The following is a 22,146-nucleotide window of genomic DNA, read 5'->3' as shown; positions in this document are numbered from 1 at the left end:
CACTGGGTCCCAAGATCGAATTTAAAGTGCTGTGCATCGTATATATAGGATCTGAATCATAAAGGTAAACATTTGTGTACGTTTACGATTGTTTGCTAATCACAAAAGCAACTTACAAGTAGCATATTTATGACTGTGGATTCTCTGCATATAAAACGATAGGTCTGTCCTATCTTTTTCTGTGCGGAGACTCCGCAGTCCTAAAGATTCTACTCGTAAATTATCTTTGTGAATAGCAAACAATCAAAAACATAAACCAAAGTGTGAGTTTACCTTTGTGAATCCGGCCCAAAGTGTTTTGGATTAAGGACACAGAACTAGGGTCGTGCAACATTGAGTAATGTTGGTTTCTAAAATTTCTCAAAAATTCCAGGATCTTTTGCAAAATTATGCAAAATCCCACTTCTGTAGTAAAATGTGGTCTGATGGCATCTCAAGTTACTTTTTTTTGTTAGCAAACATTTAATATGCGTGAAATATCTCGCAATGTACCAACAGGACACACATTTGAGAATAATATATATTTTGACTACCTCTGTTTAAGACTTTTGGACACCCTGAGCCCTATTTAAAATTGACACACTCATAGATGTCTGATCAGCGTCTCTAGTCTCTGCATAATTGTGTCCTTGTGCCTAATTGAGAGAAAATTAGTCCAGAGCTTTCAGCAGCACAGACTCACAGACGTCAGGTCAGTAGCTCTGGACAGTGCAGGCCTTCAAAACTGGCACAATTCATAGACGTCCAGTAAGTGCCTGTGGAACTCACGTTTCCCATGATTCATCACTAGAAACAGAGGGTGCTGCTTAACACCTTTTGACTCTGAGAATCCTAGGACACAGTGCTGGCCTCACAGCCTTCCAGTCAGCACCTCTTGACTCTGCAACTCCTGTTGTCTGCCTCTCACAGACTAAGAGACCTCCAGTAAGCACTTCTGGATCCCACAGCTTTTCTGACCAGCAACACACACAGACCTCGGTTTTACTTCTGGATTCAACAAACCATATGACACAGTGCCAGATTGATGAGGGAGGAATTAATAATATTTCACACAATGCAGCACACCAGGCAATGTTGCTGTGCTGTGTTATGTGAAAGGTTGACAGCAGAACAGCACAATATGAATGACGATTTGGGGCTGCTGCTGTCAATTTATGCTGCCACACTCCATGCACACATCCTTGCACCATAATCAAAGGTTTTGTGAATAATGTCTAGCATTGATATGTACTGTTATACTTTTCTGATATGTTTTGCACTTTTGAAAATGTGGCCTAGGTTTTAGATCCCCTAAGCCCTCTGTCAAAGCACAGACTGAGCCAGCTTACTAACTTGAGCCAGGGAAACTAGCAAACTACAACTAACAGATCTTCTATGCGTTACATGAGAATGGTGCATTCTGAGCAACTATCAGTACAGTGAGACTGCAGGATTATGTGTTGTACTACTGAGTTCTGAAACTTCTTTCATCATGGATAGACACACAAGACATCCACACTATACATTTGAAAGATTTTTTTTAAATTGATGTCTTTATCTCTTGCAGGTATATAAATAAGTATAAAATAAATGCGACAGTGGCAATGCAAGCAATTAACAAAATAATTGCAACATTGTGTTTTGGCATTTCAATAATTAATTGCTCTGAATGATGAAATCAATCTATGACAATCAATCCCTGCCTTTTAGCCTTTAGCTAAGCTTTCTTAGCACCAAACGTGGTTTCTGGGTTTCTTTACGTACCTTAGCTGAACAAGAGGCTTGTTTAGTTAGCTTCTTAGCTCTACTTTCCAGAGCAAAGTAAATTCCATTTCTTCATATTGAGATGGTTTGTGTCAGTTTGAATCTCTAATCTGGCATAAAGTGTTAGTAAAGCTGCTCCATTAGTGTTCCAGTCTCTGCAATTACTGTAAGCTGGAAGTCACCTCAAAGTTTTTAGGTCAGCACTCTAGATTTTGAAATTTCTGAATTAGACTTCCAATAATATTGGCCGTCGCACCTCTGACCTTCTGGCACACTCTGAGTTTAGTGCCCAAATCCTATTCCTGGAACAACAAATATAAAACTGCCAATAGGTTATATTTTGTTTCTAAGCAGGAATGGACCCACTTTACATGATGGGACGTGTCCTGAAGACAGGGCTGCACTTTTTGGAGCTTTAGAACATTAAGGAACATCAAGAAAAAAGCTAATGAACTTGAAAGAAATCCAACACAAACTGCATCTTTAATGTATACACAAACCCATTTTATGTAATTATTTTTCAAAGGCTTTCTGCCAGTTGTTTTGGATAATCATACAAACCGATGTCTGTTGTTCCTCCTATATATCCTGCATGCAGAAATTATACATGTCTAGTTTCTACTTGCACAAAAGATGCATGTAGACACACAGGTATAGATTCAGTCAAAACACTAACATCTTTTCCATAGCATGAACCTGTCCCAGGGCACTGGAAAACTTTATAACAGAATCCAAATACATTCCACACTTTTTTCCATTTTTGGTGCAAGGAAAGGCCAGTGATTGCCCAAAAATCTCAGGATGATAATCAGAGGCCGGGATTCACGCCTGATCGCGGAAGCTCTAGCCAGAAGTCCGCATTTAAAAAAAAAAAAGAAATGCTGGTTCAATAGTGTGCAGTTATTGTGGCATTAAAACATGGGGCCCGATCCAGAAAGGCCAACTTAGAAGAAAGTCTAACTTTCCGACTTTCGGTATTCACAAAGGGCATTTACGAGTGGTAAAGTTAGACTACTGTCTCAGTTAAACTTACGTTTTAGTCTTAAGTTTAACTAAGACCAAAACTGAGACAAACGTCTAACCTTACTACTCGTAAATGCCCTTTGTGAATACCGAAAGTAGTAAAGTTAGACTTTCGTCTCAGTTTACCTTTGTGAACCGGGCCCATGGTGTTTACCACTGATTACAGGTAAATGACTGGTAATTTGTTCATCTGACATGCTGCAGATTTTGCTCTGAGTGGTGCTGAAGACAATTCAGTACTGACATCAGGACAGTGAACAAGTTAACTGGGAGGTTTTAGGTCCTGTTACTTCTCAGGGAACATAGATGAACTCAGTATATTGAAAGTCCTGAAAGATGAAAGATGAACTCAGCATCTTGAAAGTTCTGAATAGGCATTGTCTCAAAAGGCTTCCATCTTATTTTCACATGTATAAGTTTTGTTTATTTGAGTTGGGTTTTTCATAGGGGTGTGTGCAATTCTCATAATTTGTTTTTGGGCAATTATACAAAATTTCAGAAAAGGTATGCGAAATTACCTATCATTATAAGAAAAGCAAATTTCTGTACAGGAGGGACACCTTCCTGCACATGAACAATCATTCCCCGCTACACAGGCACCCTTGCACTATGATTCAAGGGTGCCTGTGTTGGGGCTAGGTTGCTACATTTAGCGCCGGTGCTAGGAGAAACACAGGGGTGAGCCGCATTATTGTAAATATGCCACATCCTTGCGATTTCAGATGGCGGAGCGCAGGGTTAGCACGTTTAGCTTAACGCTGTGCATCCCCATTCTCTTGTAAATATGCCCCCTTGACCTCTTCTTGCTCGATACATTCGAGAATCATGTCAGTTGCTGAAGAGGTGATGCACAACACATGACCATCCTTGATACTGGCTCTTGTATCTAAGTGGATCGGTCAGTGATCACTCTAGAATATTGAGAGGACGGTAAAGATCTGCATAAAAATTCAGACTTATGTCCTAATAACATTACCACCAGTAACAGAATCTTGCTTTTAAGCTTTGTACTTTGGAATGACATGCAGAGGACTTTTAAAGGCACAAGCAGGCTTAGACACTTTGGGGCGTATAAACTAAAATGTCTTGCGAGGCTGTGTGGGAGTTGAACTACATTAATTTACTGAACCCCAATATTTGTATGCACCCTGATTTTTACCTCAGGTAATCTGTATCCCCAACTCTTGTTGATCTAGCGGCAAGAGACCAACCTCCTCAACATTAAGTCTAATAATTTGAAGAGTAGAATACAAATAGAAACCAGAAACACTCAATAACTAATGTCTAGGTCATAATTAAGTTAAAAAGATTTTTTACAGAATTGTTAATATAAACGATACAGAAAAATGTATAGTTTGCCATGAAGGGTCAGATACAGAACATAAAATGATCAATCATAACAAAAATCCCTATCTCATCAGTTAAATCTCTCTAGATTATAACTATAAAGAGTACTGGCAGCATTGTAAGGGGGAAGGAGAAAGTCTCAAGATAATCGGACAGAGTCTTTGGAGGAAAATGAAACGTCACCCCCGAATCTTCAAACCTGGGGGTTCATACAGATTTTATGCATAAACAATTAGCAAATCTGCAGAATCAGCATGGTATGATTACGGTTAGTTTGCATTGGTTAATCAAAAACAGCTTTGCAATAATTAAGACTCTTAGCATTTAGCATTAACCCTTTTTTAAGGTAAAAGAAAATATGAAGCTTGATACGTCAGCTACTGCACTTTAGAGATGTACACTATAATATGAAACATTTCTCATCAAAAGTTCATGTAATCATGTTCTTCTGCACGTCTACATCAGAACTTTCAGAAGAAATCCTTCAAAGTGATACATAAGGTACACGATGGAAGGTTTCATTCACAATGCATGCTTTCCAAGACAAGCAGCATTTAAATCATAGCACCATGTGTTCCTTAGAAATTGTAAGGAGAGAAAACTCGCAGTGGGTCTCTGATTGGGATAGGGAATGAGCAGGAGTTGGATGTGCAGAACATCAGAAACTATATAAATTCAATTAAAATGGAGTCTTACACGAAAATGTGGCATAACTATACTGCATTATTTATCACACTTCTAACCCACATTCTTAAGTTGTTTCAACTGCATTCTGATTAGTTCATCAGTTAGGACCATATGCATCACTAAAATCATCAATTTGCATGAATAATTTGTCACCCAAGTTTGGACAATAGAAAAAACTTTAATAGCAGCACAGCGACTAAAGTTACTGCGCTGCATTGTGTTAGAGGGAGAAAGCAGGAAAACAGCATTTCTACGGAGATATGGCACAGTTCTGCTCTCTCCCCAGCGCTGGTTCACAATTAGGCTGCCGGTGCCACGCACACCTGTGCATCATAATGCAAAGATGTCATGTCATGACCAGCATAGGTTTTGTACTTGAAGATTACCTTTCAGTACAAAATACTATGCTTAGATTAACTTCTAAACTTGTTCCACTTTGGGTGTGTGCTGTGTAGTGGAAAAGATTAGAGAAATAAAAGCATTTCTCCTCGATAACATCAATATCAAAAAAGGGGTTTTGTTTTAATGCAAAACCTTGTCTACTATTTTTAGTTGATAGGGTTTTGTCCATGGTCAAAACCCATGAGTGGTTGCATGAAAACGACCAAGAACCACTCAAGTAATGCTGCCTTGAAGTAACACAAAGCTGCTCTAGGTGTTGATTTGAGTTACTTTCACGTGACTTTCCAGCGCAAATCAAGTTTTGCACTGGAAAGTACATTTCAAATAAACATTTTGCGCTCATTTGCATCACGTTTGTGACACAAAGTGGTGTAAAATGTTAGTAAATACACCCCTTTAACTGTTATCCCCTTTGAATATAGACTGAGCCAGAATTGGGATCTTTTGAACTATTTTCCTGACATTTCTTATGCTCACTTCTATGATACTTCTATTTGACAAATAAAATTATCTAGGTTTGTACATTCTACCGTTTCTACAGGTAAATATACATTAGCTCAAAAACTCTACCAGATAATAACTTAAAGGTTGCCATCTTTTCTAATTGCACCAACATATAATAGCCTAAGTGTGGAGTCATATAATTTCCTACAATGCTCTCTTGAAAAATCTTCACTCTAGAAGAAATCTGTAGACCCTCTCAGTTCCTTGACTCTATGGGCCTGATTCACAAAAGTATATTGCACTTTTGAGTAATTTACATGTTTGAGTATGTTTACCACTCTTTTCCTATTCACAAAATGTAAGTGTAAGTTAGACTCTAATAACAAATTTACACTCAGATTTTGTGAACTGCCAACAAGTAGTAAGCTTACTCAAAAGAGTAAATTACTCAAAAGCATATAGCCCCCAGGCCCTTCAGCTTGGTGGAGATAAGTGAGCTACACTTCTGGAGTAAATTTATGCTTGGATTTTGTTAATAGCCAGAAAGGAATAAACTTTCTCAAAAGTGTAAATTAATCAAAATTGTAAGTAACCTTTGTGAATCAGGCTTTACATTTGGGGTGGCAAATGTGCTAGCCTTTCAATTCACACATTTTCAAAGCCCACGTTTCTTATACATCTATTAATTCCTTTTTTAACTTTGTTTATTGGCAATTGTCAACAGAAAACACAGATCAGGAGATTTGATAGGACTTGGACCATCCTCTGGCTATTAGGCACCACAACGAAACATACCGTTAACTCCCACCCTCGCTAACTGTCTCACCCCCTCTCTCGCCCTGACAGATGGCAGCATTACAGAGTAACACTTATCACACCCAGTGTTCCTAGTCATTCCACTTCCAACCTTTGCCACCATGAGGTGTTCTCCTCAGGATATATAGCAGGCAGGAGACCAAAAGTAGTTGAAGAAACAGCATACGTTTATTGTACATCTCATGCGAGGGACAACAGCCACGAACACTCCAAGTCAACTGACAAAAGCTTTCTAATAATGACATTCTCTCTCAAGGTGGAGAGCTCCACAGTAGAACACATCCTAGCAACCTCAGAAATGGAGATTGTGCAATACAAGGCACAGAAAGGAGAGACATAAAAGCAGAATACCACATACCTTCCCCCTTATAGCATAAACATGAAGCAATACAGAGAAAAAAAATGAACAAACAAAAAAAATAATGAAATACTTAGCGAACACAATCTTTAAGCGACGAGGAGTGGTCCTCAAACAAGAAGAACACCTCCTGGGTGCTTGAGAAGTAGAGCAAGCAGCAGGAACCCCAGTGCCAAAGGAAACACAATGAGGACACTTGGCAACCCTACCCAGGTTCCAGATCCTATGGTCACTGGTCTTGACAGCATTGTTGAATAATTTAATAATTTGCAAGGGACTCCAAACTTTGAGGCAGCACTAACTTTTCTTGGTAATTTCACTCTGACCCAGTCACCAACAACTACAGACGTTTTCTTAGCAGCCTTCCTCGCATAAAAAAAATCCTTCCTCCTCTGCATACACCCCACCTCCTTTTCCCTCCAATCAGCAGCCTTCCTCACATCAAACAAATCCTTCCTTCGCTGGATACACCCCAAATCCTTTTCCCTCCACCCAGCAGTATCTTAAGACCCACAGTTAGACATTTTCCTGCAGGAGGCCACCCAAGATGGAAATATATTAATAATGGCTGTCTTACCCTTAAATAATCTAAAGGGAGCCATTCCCGTGGATGAATGAGGTGTAAACCTATATTCAAAACCCTTTCTTTTGATGGCCAACTCTGAATTATCACCAGAAACAACTGCTAGCTGCATGGCATCTTTCAACACTTTGACACACTTTTCCACGGTGCTATTACACTCTGGGTGATATAAGGCCGCCTTTTTATGTTTTATACCCCTCTCCTCCAAAAATTCCTCAAAGAAATGTGAAGTAAACTGAACTACGTTGTCAGACATTAAAGACATTGGAAACCCTTCATGCTCAAAGAGCTCTTCCAAAAATTCCACAACAAACTGAGATTCAACAGAATTGACAATTTTAATTTCAGGCCACCTAGAATGTAAGTCCATACAAACCAAAACAAAGTGATCCTGAGACCTTAACGTCACAGGTCCCAAAATATCAATTTCAAGATCAACCCAAGGACCAGAAGACTGTTCCCGGACGATCATTGGTTGAGTCCTGCACTTCAGCACCTTGTCACTCTCAGCACACTGGGGGCAATTGCGAACAACCCTTTCTATGAAACCATCCATCGCTGGCCACCAGTAAGCCTCTCTAACTCTTTCTTTGGTTTTTGCTATTCCCATGTGACTCACATGGGCATTGCAGACCAGCTTATCTTTCAAAGCGTCAGGAACTATCAATTTACTTCCTCGCATCAAGATAATACTCACAAAGGTTAACTCATCTTTGACATTCCAAAAGCCTTTAAGATTTTCATCATGGTCATGCTTGTTGCCCCAGCCATCACGTACATACGCCAACACAAGTTTCAAGACATTATCCTGATCAACATTTTCTCTCCACACTTCCTCTAAAAAGAAACATTAGTGATAACACAAACATTCACCTCCTCTTCAAACTCCTCGCCAGAAAAGAACTCAGACTCCTCTGGCACATCAGCAATATCATTTTGACTACAAAGCCTGGAGAGACAGTCTGCCAAAATGTTTTTTAGAGCTGGGAAGATAAAAAACATTCCTAATCCTGTGCAAGATAAAGTCAACCCCTTTCTTGCAGAAAACACCTCTAAGAGGTTTGTGATCAGAAATAACATGAAATGATTTTCCCCACAAAAACGTCTTTAGCTTGCGAATGGCCCAGTAGACTCCCAGAGCTTCTTTCTCCACGACAGAATAATTACACTCGGCACCTCTCAAGGGTCAGGAAATGAAAAAAATGTCTTTTCAGAACCACCAGCTTTCTGTACTACAACAGCACCCAAACCTTTTGAACTAGCATCCGTCATGAGACATGACTCTAACAAGGGATCAAAGCTAGATAAGGAAGGTGTGTCATTCAAACACCGTTTTATGATATCAAACTCTTCACTACAGGCATAACTCCACACCCCTTTTTTGGCAAACTACGCAAAATTTCAGTTTTTTGTGAAAAATTGGGAATAAACTTATTATAAAATTCTGCCATACCCAAGAACTTTACTAATTCCTCTTTGTCCTTAGGGTATTCCAAGTTAGAAAGGGCTTGTAACAAAGAGGGTTTGGGTTTAATACCAGAACCAGAGATTAAATGACCCAGGTGCTCAATTTCCCCAACTTTAAATTTGCATTTTTCAGACTTCAGAGTGAGACCAGCAGAAAAGAGCCTTTCTAAAACAAGAGTTAACCTTTTGTCATGTTTTTCAAGGATAACACCATGGATAAGAATATCGTCTTAATATACTTTGATCCCAGCAATACCACTGAGAACTCTCTTCATCACTTTCTGAAAAACAGAGGCCACTGAGATAAGTCCAAAAAGCATCCTGATTCACTTGAAGGTACTAAAAGGCGTGATGTAGGTGGTAATATCTTGTGAAGTTTGATGAAGCTTGACCTGATGGTACGCTGATGGAAGGTCCAATGTGGAAAAGTGTTTGGCTCCAGCCAAAGAGGGCAACATTTCAGTGATATTGGGGAGAGGATAATGGTCTATGATGACTTCTTTATTCATCTCCCTCAAATCTATGCATAATCTAGCCTCCCCATTGGCCTTGTGAGCCATAATGACAAGAGAAATCCACTCATTCGCCTCTACCTCTTGAATGATTCAATTTTTATTAAGTGTATCTAATTCATTTTGCATGATATCTTTCACTAGTAAAGGAACACCTCTGACCTTTGCTACTTTGAGTACAGCTCCTGGTTTGATCTTTATATGGTGAACACGGTTCTTGAGGCAGCCTAATTCCTTGCTAAAGACTTCTGGATATTTCGCTATCCAGACATCAGCCCCCATAATTTACAGCTGTAACAGCTGGCATATCCCTCAAACACACAGAGGGTGTTTGATTTGGATCTAGGTACACTAAAGATCCCGCGGATGGAACCAACTAATCAAAGAATCCCCTCTCATAGAGATATACATTTTCCCAGGAACAATCCTGCCTTTGAATTCATTAGTGCCCCAGTAATACCCCAAAAGATCAATAACATCTCCCCCATAACCTCTGGGTTTGATGTATGGCTTGACTAATTTGACCTTGTTACATACCTGTTGATCATAAAAACTCTTAGGAATAAGCGTGATTTCGGCACCAGAGTCAAAAAGCATTTTTACAGACTGATCATTTATCAATTTTTATTAAGTGTATCTAATTCATTTTGCATGATATCTTTCACTAGTAAAGGAACACCTCTGACCTTTGCTACTTTGAGTACAGCTCCTGGTTTGATCTTTATATGGTGAACACGGTTCTTGAGGCAGCCTAATTCCTTGCTAAAGACTTCTGGATATTTCGCTATCCAGACATCAGCCCCCATAATTTACAGCTGTAACAGCTGGCATATCCCTCAAACACACAGAGGGTGTTTGATTTGGATCTAGGTACACTAAAGATCCCGCGGATGGAACCAACTAATCAAAGAATCCCCTCTCATAGAGATATACATTTTCCCAGGAACAATCCTGCCTTTGAATTCATTAGTGCCCCAGTAATACCCCAAAAGATCAATAACATCTCCCCCATAACCTCTGGGTTTGATGTATGGTTTGACTAATTTGACCTTGTTACATACCTGTTGATCATAAAAACTCTTAGGAATAAGCGTGATTTCGGCACCAGAGTCAAAAAGCATTTTTACAGACTGATCATTTATCAATACCTTCTCAAAAGGCCCCTGATTCCTTGAATCAACAACTTGACAAATCTCAACAACCTCACCATCTTGCTTGTAAACATCAACTTCCCTAACTTTCTTCTGCTCCCTCTTGGATCTACATCAACAAGAAAATGGCCTTTCTTGCCACAAGTGAATCAGAATCAGAATCAGAAACAGCTTTATTCGATTTTAAAAACAAAACCATAAAAGCACACATATATAACATTTCATTCCTGGCAAGAAAACAGCAAGCTTTAAAAGACAAAATATTACCATTTAAAAATAATCTAATTCATGGAGATCCTAAATCTTAAAATAGTTTTAAGGAACATTGACACAGAGGAAATAATAAATTCATCATCTAACATTTGCAATCTGACCAGCGCCACTCTACATTGTCTCAGCCCTAGCTTTTTTAGGACGGGTCGAAGAATACTTTTTCTGGGTTCTGAATAGTATTTACAGAAAAGAATACAATGAATGGAGGATTGCACAGAAACCTGATCACAGGGACAAGGAATAAGTTCCTTTAGCCAGCAATTCTTCTCAGGGAAGGTAACTAATCTAAAAAAGATATCTGCCCTGAAGCGAGACAATAACATTCGGGAATAGCAACTAGGGACTAGATTCAGATAAGGTTGAATGCCTTGATTTTTAATAAGTAAATGGTTGGCCATAACAGAGCTCTTGCATTTCTCTAACAACCAGCGTTTCTCTGTTAAATAATGCAGGCAAATTTGCTTGAGCTTCTTTCTTGAAATGCCCATCATGCTATCCGGAGAGTCGAAAAATTCGGAATGACCCATCTCCACAAAGAAATTTCTTAAGTAGTTAAGCCATGGAATTTTCGATACTCCATCAAGACCTAGACAATCCTTGATTAAATCCCTGTTCAGGCCTGTCTCAATTCCAGACCAGACTTTATGCCACAACAAAATTGGCTCTAGTTTAATAAGGTCCGCGATGTATGGTACGCCCAACTCTTGGTGACAAACATAAGAGGAGGTAGACCCAGGCACTGCCAATAAGTAACGTAGAAAAACATTTTGGCAGGTCTGGATGCTTGGGGTATTCACTATCCCCCAGATTCCTGCGCCATATAATGCTATGGATACGCATTTAGACCTATAAATGTCAAGCAAGACTGGTACTGGCCGGCCTCCTACCTTATTGGAAAAGTGTTTAACAGCCCCTATTGCTCGCGAAAACGCTAGTTTTCGTGATTCACCTGCTGCTGCCCAAGTTCCCTTTTTTTCAAAGTTAATACCTAAATACGAGAAAGTATTTACAGTCTCGATTTTTGTGTTAGATAAGAATATGTTACAGTTAAGGTTCTTCTTTTTTGTGCAGCTCATGTTAAAAGTTTTGCTTATGTTAATCTTTAGGCCTCTGCTACCCATGTACTCTGAAAAATTACTGAGTGATCTCTGAAGGCCGATTTGGGTCCGGGCCATTATTACAGCATCGTCTGCATATAAAAGAATGGGGATGTAGGAGTTGCCAATTTTTGGGTAATCTTGCTTATCTTCCAGGAGGTGAGACGCGACTGAGTTGATATATAAATTAAACAAAAAAAGGAGCTAAAATACAGCCTTGTCTCACGCCCTTTCCAATAGGGAATTTGGAGGTGCATTCCCCCTTGTCCCCGAAACGTACCCTAGCGCCTGCCTCCCGATATAATTCTCTGATAAATATTAGGAGGTTTGAGTCCACTTCCATATCCTGCATAGTTAGCCAAAGTTTGTTATGATTAATGCAGTCGAAAGCTGAGCTTAAGTCGACAAATGTAAGAAATAAGTTCTCATTTTTGGCCTCGACGTATTTGGCAACTAGGAGTGCTAGGTTCAATCCTTGATCTACTGTTCCCAAACCTTCCCTAAACCATATTGAAACTGAGAGAGGATACCTGTACCATCGGCCCATGATTGTAGTTTATTTAGTATGACTCTCCCCGCGATCTTCATGAGAGAATCAAGTAAGGAGATCGGTCTGTAGCATTTAGGTGTATTACGATCGCCTTTCTTGAAAATAGGAACCACAATAGCTTCCTGCCAGGTCAGTGGGAAACCCACTTTAGTAAAGCTGTTAAGAACATTAGTTAAAAGTGGAGCCCATAGCTCGTTATTAGCCTTAAAAATGTCCACGGGTATTCCATCCGGACCCGGGGCCTTTCCCGCTGGGCTCTTGTTGATAGCTGTCAGAAGTTCCTCCATAGAAAAATCAACATTAATTGGAAAGTGAGCTACATCCTGGGTTCCTAGATTTAACCCCCTTTCTATCTCTACCTGGAGGTCTTCTGTGTAAAGCTCCCGGAAATAACTCACCCATGTCTCTTCCGAAATAGCTATTACAATGGTGACTGTTACATCATTAGTAAAAAAAGGAGCATTCACCGCTTTCCAGAAGGCAATGTTATTTTTAGAATGACATGCTTCCCGAAGAGTAGACCAAGCTTCCTGTTTGATTTGTTTCTTCCTTTTTTTGACTGCCTGTTGGTAGGCAATTCTAGCGGATCTGACTTCGACCATTATCCTAGGGTCTCTTTTTAGTTGGGCCATTAAATGAGCATGGGTCTTGCTACACTCTCTGTCAAACCATCTCTTAATTTTATTCATCCCAGGATGCAAAGGTTTCGTAAGTAACTTTCTGATTTCCTCTGAAATTTTAAAAAAAGCATCGCTGACTTTAGAAGGTTCAACATTCTCTGCGAGGCAGGTATTGAATTCCACTTCTTTGGAGCAAATTTAATTATCAAAGAAGGCCACTGGTTCCACTTTGTCCCATTTTAGGGTATAACCATTCTTCTTAGCGAGTTCCAGTCTAAAATCATATAGATTCTGGACCGTAGAAGCAGTGTTGTTTTTCCCCCTCGGTATAACAAGGGACATACTAAGTGGTAGGTGGTCACTCATTGCTACCTCGCGAGTTTCGAACGCAAGGATGTAATGAAAATATCGTTTAGATATTAGCATAAAGTCAATGGTTGATTTACAGCCCCGTCCAATGAATGTAGGATTAAACGGGACTGAAGGAGAACATAGTTCGTTTACGAAGCCCAGGTCCAGTGAGAAAAGTGTGTCATTTAGGTGGTTTCCCAGAGTAGTATGGGAGAAATGTGTCGGAGAAGCACCGTCCATCTCTCCCAGGCCACATATATCTTGGTCACTAAATGGACAAAGGAAGTGGTTAAAGTCACCAGTCCAAATCACACAGATATCAGAGGGTTATTTTTCATCTAATTTTTTGAGGGTCTCATTTAGTTCTTTAAAGGTCGAGGCCCATAGTTCTTTCTGAATGTTGTTGTAAAAGTTTATCAAGTTTATATGTTGCTTGCCCCCCCATGTTATATGCAAAATGTGATAAAAAACAGAATCAGAAAAGAAAGAAATCTTAGTTTCTTTTAAACAATTAGAGACATAAGTACATAAAACCCCTTTATTTCTCCCTCTTGAGGTATGTATTGCCGGCGTGTGGTAGGTGCGGTATCCATTCATATGGATGGGATCAACCGACCAACATTCCTGGAGGCAAATAATCTAAAACTGTTTTATAAAAGAGATACAGTTTGGATCACCTAACCTGGAAGACAGCCTTGCCACGTTCCAAGAAAGGAGTGTGAGGGCATGACCTATGTCGCCCTCTGGCGGCATAGGCACGGTAGAAGTTGCACAGGAAACCACACTTGCAGAGATTCCATTACTTAGCGATGTAAGGTGAGCTGGTATCCCTTCACCCACGGTATTAAAAAGAATGGTTTCAGGTTTCTCCACTGGGAAAGTTGGCAATTGTGCGGGCCGTAAGTTAGACGATGAAATTGACACGTCGCCAACTGTGATTACCTCTACAAGTTCGGGTGCGTAAAGATTTGGGGGTAGTCAATCGACCATGTCTAGGCAACTATACCTATTTGACCTTGGAAAAGTCTCCAGCCAGCCTTGATCAATTAGGGCCGGCCTGCCTCTTTCAAGGTTAATATTTGTGTTGCCCTTCCCTACCTGCTCCCAAATACTGTTGTTTACTTGGTAGGGATAAAAATAGTTAAGGGGTAGTGGGGTGATGTTTGAGTTGGACCGAAAGGGTTTTGCCTGCTGGATGTATTTTGCGGCCTGCATGTCCTTAAAATTAACAACTTTGCAATCCCCCGGTATATCTTTACTCCTTCTACCCAGCCAGCTAACTCTCCGAACAAACAGAATTTTGGTATGGATATAGGGAGGGAGTGGTCGGTTGGTATTGAGCCAATGCATCGTTTTATTCTTCAGCTCAAAGTATGTCTCAGGGGATTTTCCTTCCAAACCAGGTACCCCCGTCAGTATAATGACATAAGGTGAGGATTCTGGTGGAAGGTCTAAGATGGGTAACTTAAGGCCATCACCATGGGTGGAATCGGGTCTATTTTCTGTCATGTTTGTGTCCTGTGCGATAACATTTTTAGCTTTTATATTGGCATCAGTAGATTTCTGCAGGGGTTTTACTCTTACGTGTGAGTTTTTGATACCGCTAGTACTTGGAGAGTTTTCTGCACAAACTGTGTCTTCACAATTATCCCGGGATAATCCCGGGTGCCGATTCAAAGAGGGCAAGGACAAAGAGGGAAGACTTTTCTCTTTAGGATCACTTGCAAAGTTGGCACGAAGAGGATGAGAATGTTCACGAAGCTCGCTAATCAAAGCTGTCTTCAAAGATTGATTGAATTCAAGATTAGTAGAGACGGTCTGTTCTAAGTTATTAAGACGCTCCTCAATCTTGATAAGTCTGTCCAAGATCGGGCGGGTTGTATGTTCAAAGACTTCCCTAATTTTAAAGTAAAAACCATCATCCAGTTGCCTGGTTGGATCTAAGGAATGGTCAACGGCTTCGTGCTATTGGATTTGGTCGATCTAGGTTGACTCCCCTTTTTTACTCGCGGGGCAGCTTTGTGTTTAGGTTTGGTTCCTAAATTTGGGGCTGAGGAAGGAGGAAGGGAAATAGGCTCAGAGGTTGCGTGTATTTGTGCGCGGGTGGATACGCCTTCTGATTGGTTAGTAGCAACATCGGTCAAGGTAATTAAAGGCCTGGTTGTGCTTCTAGCATCTTTACCCCTCTTTCTTTCCAAGGTTAGATCCGTACTGATATCAGCACTTTCGGCCTCACTAATCATACAATCAGTTATAGTAGGTTTTGTAATGTTTCCCCCGGGTGTAACAGATAAAGCAATTTTCCCTAGGGATGAACGTTTGGTTGTAAGAGGATCTAGAGAGAGACGGCGCTCAGTAAGATCTATTTCTCGTTCTAGTAAATTAGCAGCTCTTACAATAAAATTATCCAGCGTTCCTGCCATGGTTAAACCAGGTACGGTACTTTTGACCCTGGACATTCCTCCTTCCGATATCAGTATAAATACCTCGATCGATTATGGTACCACAATACCAGGGGAGAGTGGCCCAGCCCAGTGTCTCCAGTCCCGCTAGCACGTACAGACAGGGGACTAGTCTCGAAGAAAAATCCGGAAGGAGGCGTGGCCAGGAAGAGCAACCAGGTGTGCTGGGTGAGGATGACAGAAGGCACCCTGGTCCTCGCAGTCCCGGAGTTCAATGCCCCCACAGTAGTCCCAGACAGAATATGGCGCAAACTATGAAAATCAAGGTAAGTCCCACTTAGCGTCTCTGGCCCACGATAGACCTATCTCCAGGCTGTAATAGTCCACAAGGAGTAGACTAGAATTTTCTAACAGACAGTTACTAATCGAAAGGCAAGACTAGGTGAATCCGATATCATACAATGGGGGGGCAATGCGGAAATCAATAGCAACGCAGGTGGGTGCTGGCAACACTTACAGTTCTATAGATGTTAGAGGGTATGCCCAGCCCGGCCTCCTCCGGTCCTTGACGGGCAAGGACGGGCCCGCCCTTGGCCCGGGCTTCGCCCGGGCGCCGCCCGCGCGCGTCCCACGCTGCGGGGCACCGGTGATGCAGATAAGGGGCCCAGGCGCCGCCTGATGACGCAAACGGCGTGCGCCTGGGTCGGAGCTTTCTGGGAAGTGAAGTTCCTGCTCCCCGTATGCCGTTTCCCTCACGGCGATGCAAATTTAGGCGGCGGCCGGCTTGAGGGCTTTACAGCTGATGAGGTGAGTTTTATTCCTGCTACAGCCGTTCCCCTCACGGCGCGAGTGGTGTGAATCCTCAGTCCAGGAGCGTCCCGCGCTGCGGGGCACCGGTGATGCAGATAAGGGGCCCAGGCGCCGCCTGATGACGCAAACGGCGTGCGCCTGGGTTGGAGCTTTCTGGGAAGTGAAGTTCCTGCTCCCCCATATGCCGTTTCCCTCACGGCGATGCAAATTTAGGCGGCGGCCGGCTTGAGGGCTTTACAGCTGATGAGGTGAGTTTTATTCCTGCTTCAGCCGTTCCCCTCACGGCGCGAGTGGTGTGAATCCTCAGTCCAGGAGTGGAACAGGAAACCTTCCACCCAGTACAGTCTTTGCAGTTGGCCATGTGCCCATGACTGCCACACCTAAACATTTACCTTGAATCAAAGTGTTACTAGAAGGTGAAAAACGTTTAGAAGGTTTGGCTGGGATCGAAGGCCTATCAGATCTACTCTTAGAGGGAGGTTTGATAATAACCTTTTTAACATATTTTTCATCTTGCTCAAAAACACCGTTTTTTGAACATTCCTTTCTAATGTTGTCAACACAAGCTTTAGAATGCTCATGTAACTTCAAAATAGTAATAACTTCTTGTAAGGAGGGATTATCTTTTTGCCATAAAATGTCCTTAGCTTTAACAATAGAACAACCAAGCATGTGTTGATCTCTCAACCTCTCCTCCAAGGTTGCACCAAAACAACAAGTAGAAGCTATTTTTCTTAAAATGTTAATATATTGCTCTACAGTTTCCTCTTGTCTTTGCATTCTCTTCCCAAAATGATAATGCTCAAGAACCATACTTACTCTGGGAAGATAATGTATGTCCATCTTTCTAACACATATTTCATATTCATTTAAAATGGCAGCTTCACTGTCTGTAAGATCAGGGAGATGTTCAAAGACTTCCTGACCCTCCGCACCAAACATGCATAAACAAAGAGGCTTTCTTTTCTGCACTTAAGGAAGTGCCACAGACCCTAGCATATTTGGCAAAGACTTTTTTCATTTGATCCATGGAATTAAAGGATCCCCAGGTGCAGCTAGAAAAATTAGATCAGCAGTGACATTCTGCATGTTTAAGAATTAAGGAGAGAGTTTCACACAGACGTAAGCAATTGTGAATATTTTAAGAAAGACAAGAAAATAAATGAGACAAAGTTTAAGCAAACAGCTGTGTGTGGAAGTAAACAAAGAGAACTACAGCTGTGCACGTGAATACCTACAATAAATCGCAACTGTGCACATAAGGTAATAATAATAAAATCAATATTAAGAATTGCAGCTGTACACATCAGCATTGGGATAATATTAAGTTGTGCACATTAGCGCTGGTGTAGAAATATTAAATAACAGCTGTGTGCAAACGCAGCTTTGCACATCAGTGCAGAAGTAGCAATGATAAACTTTACAGAAAGGGTTACAACTGTGAGCATCAGCGTAGGTGTAGGAGTATTAAATGGCGCTGACAATGAAGCAATGAGCTTGTTCCAACAAGCCTCCTGGTATGGTCAGGCAACAGACCTCAAGCCAAAATTAAGAAGAGGAAATTATGCGAGCCTGATGTACTTTGCGAGAAACAGAATTAAACAAATAAAGAAAATAATAAAGCTGTGCACATCAGCGCAGATGTGAAAAAGTTAAATTTAAAAAAGTGCATGTAAGCGCTGAGAATCAACAAATAGGCCTGCTCCGACAGGCCTACAGGCAAAACAGGCAAGCGTAGGCCTCCAGGCAAGGTCAGGCAAATCTAGGCCTTAGGACAAAGACAGGCAAGCATAGGCCTCCAGGCAAGGTCAGGCAAACGTAGGTCTGCTCCGACAGGCCTCCAGGCAAAACAGGTAAGCGTAGGCCTCCAGGCAAGGCCAGGTAAATGTAGGCCTCTGGGCAGAGACAGGCAAGCGTAGGCCTCCAGGCAAGGTCAGGCAAATGTAGGCCTGCTCTGACAGGCCTCCAGGCAAAACAAGCAAGTGTAGGCCTCCAGGCAAGGTCAGGCAATTGTAGGCCTCCGGGCAGAGACAGGCAAGCGTAGGCCTCCAGGCAAGGTCAGTCAAATGTAGGCCTCTGGGCAGAGACAGGCAAGCGTAGGCCTCCAGGCTAGTCAGGCAAACATACGCCTTCTCCAATTGGCCTCCAGGCAAAACAGGCAAGTCTAGGCCTCCAGGCAAGGTCAGGCAAATGTAGGCCTCCGGGTAGAGACAGGCAAGCGTAGGCTTCCAGCAATGAAGACGTTAGTCGAGGACAGCACACCTGATGAGCCTCATGAAGAATTTAGGCAACCTTCATATCTTCAAGCATGGACTAAATCTTCGGAAGTAGCTGAGTTGGATAGTTAAGCTGAGTTATCTTGAGGTCCCTGTTTGATGAAGGTAGGTTCACTCATCGCCAAAATGAGGCGTTTTCCTCAGGATTAATCCTGGGCATTGTACTATGCTTCGCTTACGAAGCATGCGTAGTTTGCACTACTATGCACTATGCAAAATGCACGTAGCACAGTGCCAGAACTGTTCTACAACACATAGCGTAGCAGCAGTATCAACAATACCCACATATGCTTTGATAATACAATTTTACATGCTAAAAAGCATATAACCGATTCACCAAAGTGAACTATGAATGAAAGTATTAGGCAATGAGAGAGGTGATGATTTTGGGGTCCCCCCTAACCTAGGGGGAGGACCAAGCAGATGCCTTGAACACAAAGAGCATATCATGCTGGTGAACGATTCAGTGGTGGTCCCTTCCTCCTAGGACCACCCCAAGCACAGTTATGGACAAAAATACAATCCCAATCAAAGGCCCTGCAAAGCATTATGGGACAAGATTAGCAGTGGGCAGTGAATATTATAGTGTCCAATATCAAAATAATTCTACAAAGAGCTGCAGTTCAACTAGTCGTTACTAGATGTCCCTCACGACTCAAATGCAAAAGCATTGAAATTATTATTACATCAAGCTGCAGTTCCACTAGTCGTTACTGGATGTCAGATGGTGTAGTTGGTGGATGCGATGGCTTGCGGGGAATTGGTGTCCGTGATGGAGTTGGTGAAAGGTCCGCAGGGTCCGGTGGTGGTCGGTAGATGAGAGTTCCTCTGAGGGTAGAGGTAGGGCTGGCCTGTATCTTGAAGTGTAGGTGTTCCATCAGGTCTGTGGGCTCGTCAGGGAGTGTACTCAGCCGGAGGGTGGATTTGTGGACGATGGCAATTCCTTCTCCCGGGCTGTTGGGGCAGTCCTTCAGGGAGATCTTCTATCCTTGGGGGATGGCGATGGCGATGGTGATGTCCAGTCCCAAGGTGGTGTTGGTCCAGGTTTCGGTGAAGAATGCTACGTCTGGGGTGGTGCTGTTGAGGAGGTCCCAGATTTTGGTGGCATGTTTGTGGAGTGATCGGACGTTGAGGAGGATGCATTGCAGGGTCTTTGGTTTGGTTGTGTTCTTGCGGGCGGGTTGTGCTGGGTCTGTATTCCTGGCGGTGCCGCAGGTGTGCCAGCAGCGGTGACAACTGAGGGTTCCGTGGGTGTCGGCTGGTGATGCTAGCTTGCAATTGTTGTTGCGGCCAGGGTTGAGTGCGTGGAGTGCCACTGGGTTGTAGCGTTGGCAGTGCGGAGGTCTAGGGTTCCTGGCACTGGTCACGTTCGGGTCGCGGGCGGGCACAGACGGGCTTGCTTTTGGTGTGCCATCGGCGCGCCAGCGGCATGACCGCACAGCGGCTGCCATTAAGTAGGGGTCGGGGAGGGTTGGACAGCTGAGAGGCGGGGAGGGGAAACTGGCTTGGGCTGGTCACACTGGGGGAGGGGCTGCGGGGGCAGCAGCTGCTGGAAGAAACAGAGGGGCAAAAGTGGGAAAAAGGAAAAGTGAAGGAAAGTGGAAGAAAGAGTGAAAATAAAAGAGAGTGAAAGGGTGAAAATAAAAATGAATAGTGAAAAATGAGGAAAAACTGAGCAGAAAGGAGAGGATAGAGTGGAGTCAGAGGCCCACTGGACCACCAGGGATGAGGCGCAGGTATAAGGGTGGAGGAGGACCTCGAACACCAACACAGAGTGCAGGGGCTCAGAAGGCCCTCACTTAATTGTGGAGCTGCGAGGGAGGGAGAGCAATTTCATTGACAATGAGTGGGGCGTACGCTGAATACGTATCTCTACCGCCCCCATTAGATTCAACTATACTCGCTTTCAATATTTCTGTATAAGCGGGCATTCCCACAGCGTATGGAACAGTGTGCCTCTCAGGCCATCCACTCTCAGGCAGAGGTAGAGTCACATCTCCCCAGTCTATGTAGGCATTCCCTTGTGGAATACAGTCTATGGAAGAGGTTCAGTTAGACTAGGCAGATATCGGCCGATATCATCACCTCACGCGGGTATCGGCAGGCATCATCCTCCAATATTCCAGGTCACTTTCCCAGCGGTCTCTAAGAGGGGTCAGGTTGGGGAGCCTATGAACCAGCAAAGTGGTATACACTAATGAGATGGCGTGTGTGTGGGTAGGAGTGACAAAAGTATGCTGTTTCCAGCAGCAATTCCTCTGGGAGGCCTTCCAGCAGGGGACCATAGACTTTAAAAACATGTTGCATATGTAAGTATCTAAAGTATTGACTACCCGACATCTCATATTAAGCTTGTAGGTCCTGAATGGTAATCAGCCTGCCCTCCCTCCTGACATCTCCCACTATCGAGATGACAAGCATGTCCCACTTCCTGTGATCTTCAATATTCCTGAGAGTCTTCAGCACCTTCGTCTCCCACAGTTAGGTCACCAGTGTGATCCATCCCCTCCAACCTGTGATCCTCTCAACCCTCTGACATATCTTGTGTATTTGCGCTGTCTGTTTTGGGAACCTTTGCAACTTTTTGCCCCCATACAGGTAGGGCAGGTATCCCACTGATTCCATCGCTCTCCTGTCTGCCATAAGAGAGGACTCAGTCTGATCTCAGAAAACCCAGTCATTCACCACCACTAGACATGTTGCCCAGTAATACAGACTCATTCCAGGCCTTCCTGGTCAGCGTTGTTAGAGATATCCACCTCCCCAGTCTAATATAGCACTCTTTTGACTTTGTCTACCTACCTGCTTGAAGAACCTGTTTTGAACTGAATAGGGAGTGTTTTGAATGATGTATTGGAACTTAGGGAGGTAAATCATTTTAAACAATGCTGACCTGCCTAACAAGGACAGTGGGAGGTTGCGCCAGTGACCGGGAACTTAGGGAGGTAAATCATTTTAAACAATGCTGACCTGCCGAACAAGGACAGTGGGAGGTTGCGCCAGTGACTGACATCCTATGTTTACGATTCCAGGGCCCGATTCGCAGATTTTGGTATTCACAGAAGGCACTTACTCATTTTGGTATTCACAGAAGGCACTAACTCATTTCGGTATTCACGCCTTCTGTGAATACCGAAAGTCTTAAAATTAGGATTTTTCGCAGTTTAGAAGTAGTATAGTTAGGACTCCTAACTTTAGGACTCCTAAATGCCTTCTGTGAATACCGAAAGTCTT

Source organism: Triturus cristatus, chromosome 8 (genome assembly GCF_964204655.1).
Source record: "Triturus cristatus chromosome 8, aTriCri1.1, whole genome shotgun sequence".
Classification (NCBI taxonomy): Eukaryota; Metazoa; Chordata; class Amphibia; order Caudata; family Salamandridae; genus Triturus; species Triturus cristatus.
Note: the sequence above shows the minus strand (reverse complement) of the source record.